This window comes from Pinus tabuliformis, chromosome Q, assembly GCF_031772625.1.
Source record: "Pinus tabuliformis cultivar Carrire ecotype Pingquan chromosome Q, CPIR1, whole genome shotgun sequence".
Classification (NCBI taxonomy): Eukaryota; Viridiplantae; Streptophyta; class Pinopsida; order Pinales; family Pinaceae; genus Pinus; species Pinus tabuliformis.
In genome coordinates this window covers 1,262,227,104-1,262,233,042 of record NC_142296.1, presented here as the reverse complement: position 1 = coordinate 1,262,233,042, position 5,939 = coordinate 1,262,227,104, and the positions used below count along the sequence as shown (strand labels likewise).

The window sequence follows — 5,939 nt, the reverse complement described above, 5'->3', positions numbered from 1 at the left end:
GTTCAGGCATTATTTGCTGGTGGTCACTTTAAAATGTATACAGATCACTCTGTGCTGAAATACCTGGTCAATAAGCTTGCATTGGGGTGGGGGGGGGGAAGATATGCCAATGGCTACTGTTGTTTCAAGAGTATGAATTTGAAGTTATTGTGAAGCTTGGACGACTAAATGCAGGACTAGACCATCTGTCAAGGATCAAAATAGGTGAAGAGTCGAATAGTTTGGAGGAAGGACTTCTAGATGTGCAACTCTTTGTGATGCACATCGCGAACGATCTTTTTGCCGATATCATTCAATTTTTAACCATAGGAACAACTCCAGAAGGCTATTCTACCTAGCAAAAGGAGTTAGTAGTCCATGCTGCAGATTTTTCAATGATTGCAGGTCACTTGTATAAGATGGGAACAAATGATATACTGCGAAGGTATGTTCCAGAGTTTGAATGCTCTAGTATCCTCGCGGAAGCACATGGAGGAGTGGTAGGAGGTCACTACGCAAGAAAAGTGACTGCACAGAAGATTTTGTGTGCTGGGCTATGGTGACCAACATTACACAAGGATTCTAAGGCATACTACAAGGTGTGCGATGCTTGCCAAAGGACGGGGAAGTCTTCATGAAGGGATGAATTTCCTTTAAATCCTCAGGTTTCGTTACAAGTATTTGATAAATGGGCCATTAACTTTATAGGTCCAATACAACCACCAGGTAATAAGACCGGCACACGGTATATCATTATTGCGACTGAGTATTTAACTATGTGGGCGAAAGCGCAACCGATAAAGGATTATACAGCTGCTACTGCTGTGAAGTTTTTATTTGAATATGTCTTCATGAGGTTTTGATGCCCTAAGATATTGATGAGTGATCATGGAACACATTTTTTGGAATTCAAAACCTTGTATGAAATCACGGACGGAAGAACTACAGAGGAAATAGGCCCTTATAAAGGCCAGATTACAATCATAGATAGAGGAAGCCTTCCAGCTTACCCTATCGATTCAGGAAAAGTTAAAGGTACAACAACAGACACAGAGAACAATTCAACTAGCAGTGGAAGGCCCGATGATAGAAAATTTGGTCGAGGAAGTGTAGCAGGTCGTGGTACAGAGCGCTGCTGATATAACAACTTTACAGGTTGAACTAGGTGGCCTCCATAGCAAGATCGAGGTGCCAACTGAGTGACTCAAGGGCGAGTCACCATATTTTTGTTGGGGGCCTATTGGGATAGGGTCTCCAGGGTCATTTTTGGGGTTAGTTTAACCCTATTTCGTAAAAGTTTTGCAAATAATGTAAAGTCTCCATGAATTGTGGATGCAGAGCACGCAACTAGATAGGAGTCAAAAGGGTTTTAGCCCCTTGTTTGGGTAAGTAAATAGGTCGGTTCTGAGACTCACCCATGGGCGACGGGCCATGATATTGTATTGGAAATTCTATATATTTGAGTCATAGCGATTCTAGAAGAGGAAGTTAGTAAGTAACTAAGTAACTTAGACAAGTCAAGATAGAGATTGTTTGGGTAGTGCTAAGGCAGGAAGGCTCTGCTTCCTATTCTTAGGCGAAAGGGGAAGGCTCCTGCAGCTGAGTGTGCAGGAGGCCTTGGTAAGTCCGCAGCTGAGTGTGCAGGGTGGAGAAGCCTGTAAATTGAATGTTGGAATTGAATAAAGACTGGTTTTGGAGAAATATCTTTCATTTGAGAATTATTGTTAATTATGTTTTGTCTCTAAATGATATGTTTTCTATAAAGTAATGTGTAAAGACTGCATGAACGTATTGAATCTATAGTAGTTATGCATGAACTAAGTAATTATTTGTTTTCACGAAGATAAATGTTGAATCTGTAACGATTTCTGATGAATTCAATAGATTTGCGTGGAGGCAAATCTAGGGTTATTAATTAGTGTGCGAAAGCAGATACACTACTTCCTTAGGGTATATAAAGTCTGATCTCAAAGGTCTAGAAGCCATTTCCTTATAGTTGCAGTAGAGAGCCATAGAAGGATACCGATCTACGCGAAGATAGATATGAGTGACACAAGCTTAAGACCACTTATCACACTGTCTCTGGATGCAGAAACCTTGTTTTAGCATCCCCCAATACTACTTCGGGTGAGACTGCAGCCTGTGCTATGTGGGTTGCCGAAAGGGGCAGAAGTTAGGCTATTGTTGGTTGGTGCGAATAACTCTAACCCTGGGTCAGGCCCCCTTAAGCCAACATGCTATTTTCATAATCATAAGTGGTTGTTTTTTTTTTCAATATGATAAAAATATTTTTCATTTTTATTTTAAAATAACAACTTATATACTTAAATTTTCATTTAGGAAAATGGAATCAAGGAAGATATCTTTGAATATATTTGGACCAAGACCTCTATTGATGGCGTCCCAAAGTGAAACTAGTACTTCTAAGAATGCTAGCCAAAAAAAGGCTAATATGCTTGAAAAAGATCAAGTGACTAAAGTCCAAAAAGTAATGAAGAATGATAAGGAGTGGAAATCCATGTTCGGTGAAAACAAAATGGGGCATTCTTGGTTTGTGAATGGCAAAATAATCAATAATGTATAACAAGTAATTCTATATTGTGTTGAGCTTGAATGTGTGGAATCTAATTATGAGTTTCTTGGGTTGTTATGAGATATATGTGTGGTGTTGGGTACAAAAATTGTTTATGCACTTGTGAAACAAGATAAGACATATAATAAGACTAGATATTGTTTCAAAAAGAGAAAATATAATATGCATGAAAGTTTTATAGAATTGTGTACATATGTCACGCGAGACAATGAGAAAGCAAAAGTAAGTTTGTTTATTCACATTAATGTATCATGTATTATTATAAGTACCATGCTATTTTTTAAAGACTCATTTAACATAGAAATGTTATATTTTATTTCAATAGGACTTCGTTGTGTGACTTTAAAGAATGATGGTTGGGATATATTCTCCAAATAAAGACACCATGGAAGTAATTAGCAACTTTCATATTGATAAGGAGCAAGAAGCAAGGAAAATGAAGCAAAGAGCAACTTATGTTGAAGCTACAAGAGTAGAGATACATGAATAAGCAAAAGGAATAAGCAAAATAAAAGAAAAGGCATTGATTTCATAAGGACAAGAAGGTAACATTTGAACATGTGGAGACTCCAAATGAAGATGGCATTGGCATTGTTGCCAATGATATTGCCACTATTGCGTCAAAGAAGAGGTAAAAAAAGAAACACAAAAGGACCACGCCCAAGGATCATACCATTATTATTAATCAAGAAGAGATTTTTAACTTAGATGAAGCTCCTTTAATTCATAAAAGGATGAGATCTAATATTATTGGCGATGAAGAAACCATGATAAGTTTAGAAAATTATAGTGAAAGTTCTAAGGGTACCAAGGAAATAATAACACCGGGTGTTGATTTAGATGATGGTATTATCTACACAACAAAAAATACTATTTGAAATCAATTGAGTAAGAACAACTTCGTTGATGGGGTCCATATATTTTAGTTGAATATGAAGCAACTTGATGAAGTACATTTCATATGCACACGTGGTTGACTATGTTGTTCTTGTTGATCCAATGGAGGTTTTGATCTAAATTAAAAGAGATATTTTCCCATGGTATTTACCCATGACATTGAGTGATGTAAAGAAGGCACCAGGAATATTATAAATAATGGGCCTCACCTTGCAAAAGGGTAGATTGGTCCACACAATGTAGTTGTAACAATTTCTCTTATTTAATAGAGTTTCTCTCTTTTAAATTCTCTGTCGAGAAATTTAAATTTCTTTGTTCTTGGCTCTCAAAGATTCGAATCAGTAGCATCAGGCTAAGTCACAAATCCATGGCAACCACGGTTTGCATAACAGTTGTGTAACGATTTTTGATGGCCATATCTCTGAATTAGGTTTATTAAGATGGGCTCTAGAAATAGTTGTCCCCACTGAACAACTTGAGTACTCATATCATTTTATTTCTCTTCTTTTAGTGGTCTCTCGGTGGAGGAGAAGTGTGTTTAGAACATTTCACAGTGTGTCCTCTCAGGTTTTTTTTGGTTTCTAGAGTATCTGAATCAATTATTGTAGTGGTATGGGGTCATTTTTCCACCACAATGAAGTTTTTGGGGCTTGTATTTGTGTTTCTCCTTGTATTGAGATTTATCTGCAAGTGTGTTTAACATCACAAATATCTTGGCCAAATGTCCAGAATTCAACAAGTTCAATCATGATATCTTAAACGAAATCAATAGTTGACTATCACGGTCCTGGCATTAAGAAACAACATGGTCCCTCTCGATGGAGTGGATTTGGTTTTTGTCAAGCGTGCCCTAAGTCTCCATGTGGTGCTTGACCTCTTTGATGCCAAACTCTTCGAGTCGGTATCCAAGTCGGAAATTTTGTTTGGGAACTTTATTGCATCAAAAATGGAATTAAACCTGATGACCAAAAGCCTAAAGACAAGGCCATTGGTGGAGGAGATGACACCTTCAACACTTTCTCTAATGAAACTGGAGACGAAAATCATATTCCACGTGTTGTATTTGCATATTTAGAGCTAACTTTTAGCGGCAAAGGAGATGCGACCAACAACTTTTCCCGTGGTCATGACACCATTGGAAAAGAAATTGTGGACCTCTTCCAGGACAAAATATGTAGTAAAATTGTCGGTTGAATCTTTGGCTATAATGACCAAATTTCTAGATGTGCACCACCATCTTATTGGTTGGACCTATTTTAATTTCTCTAGATTGTTGCATGGATTGTGGTAGTCATAGAAGTCATTAGTTAGAATTATGTAGCACTCAACATGTTGGGGTTTATTATCAATTTCAGATGGTTTATAACTATGTGTTGAGGTTGTGCTACTACCCCTAGGACTTTCGGAAGAGGAACAATCAGTAGTGGAACTGCAGAAGGGTCCTTAGCAAAGTATTCTAGAGCTAGAAATGGACCATTGTAACTTGATTATGGTGATTAAGGAGGTTCAAATTTTTCATCAGGAAATAGTCCTACACATTCAGGATATTCTTAACATCTACCATCTCATAAGTTATTCATGGTAGATTGAGAACATATCTCCATTCACCATCAACAATGAATTTGTACTGGTATACTCTAGATGGAAGTACCATCATATTAGTGAAATATTTTCTTGCACTGTGCAAAGGCTTTCTTGAGGTCCAATTATCCCAAGAACCTTTCACTGCCACATCATTTCCACTGTAGCTCCATGTTATCATAGTGGGAATTGCTCATTCAAAAAAATTTATATTCAAAAGTAGATGAGTTGTATGCCCATGGGTGGTTTGGGATAAGTGCACCTTCAGTGGTATTTGGGAGTGGAGCTACATGAACCTAAGAAACAAACATAACGGGAGATCTAGATTGACCAAGGTTATCAGGAGGTAAATGCCCCATTGACTTGGAGGATTTTCCATGGCTAAGATGACCTGTTTCCCTCGACTGACCAAAGCTAGTAGTTGAATGGGTTTCTAGATATTGTCTCCTTGCTTCTTCCTCAACAATTTTACCCCCTCCTCTAGCATTTGGATTACCCATGCCCTAAAAATACTGCAAATGATTGATAATTTTGACCTAAATGTTCCTGCTTTCTAATGTTGAAGAGAAACCTAGTCTCATATCTCTCATTTAATATGTTGACATAAAATAAGAGAATGTGATAACACACAAATGATTTATATATACAAATATATAGTCATGTTGAACACCCAGGCTAGTATTTGAGCATCAGGGTTCATCCAAAACATATTAAAGTAGAATGTACCTCTTTGGGAAGCATAAGTATGGTTTAATTCTTGTTTCCTATCCTTGAAAACCTACGAGTATTGGAATGGGAATTCAATTTAGGCGGAGATCGGGATGAATTTATGTTTTCCTGTGCTTATTGTTGCCTCAGAGTAATAGGATTTGTCTTATCATTTGGGAAT

The 5,939-nt window shown here is 37.4% G+C and overlaps 1 pseudogene; it reads right to left on the bottom strand.

The window, feature by feature from the left end:
* Nucleotides 1-4,782: 4,782 nt before the first annotated feature.
* On the bottom strand, nt 4,783-5,550 carry LOC149224395 (SNF1-related protein kinase regulatory subunit beta-2-like; annotated as a pseudogene).
* Nucleotides 5,551-5,939: the final 389 nt, after the last annotated feature.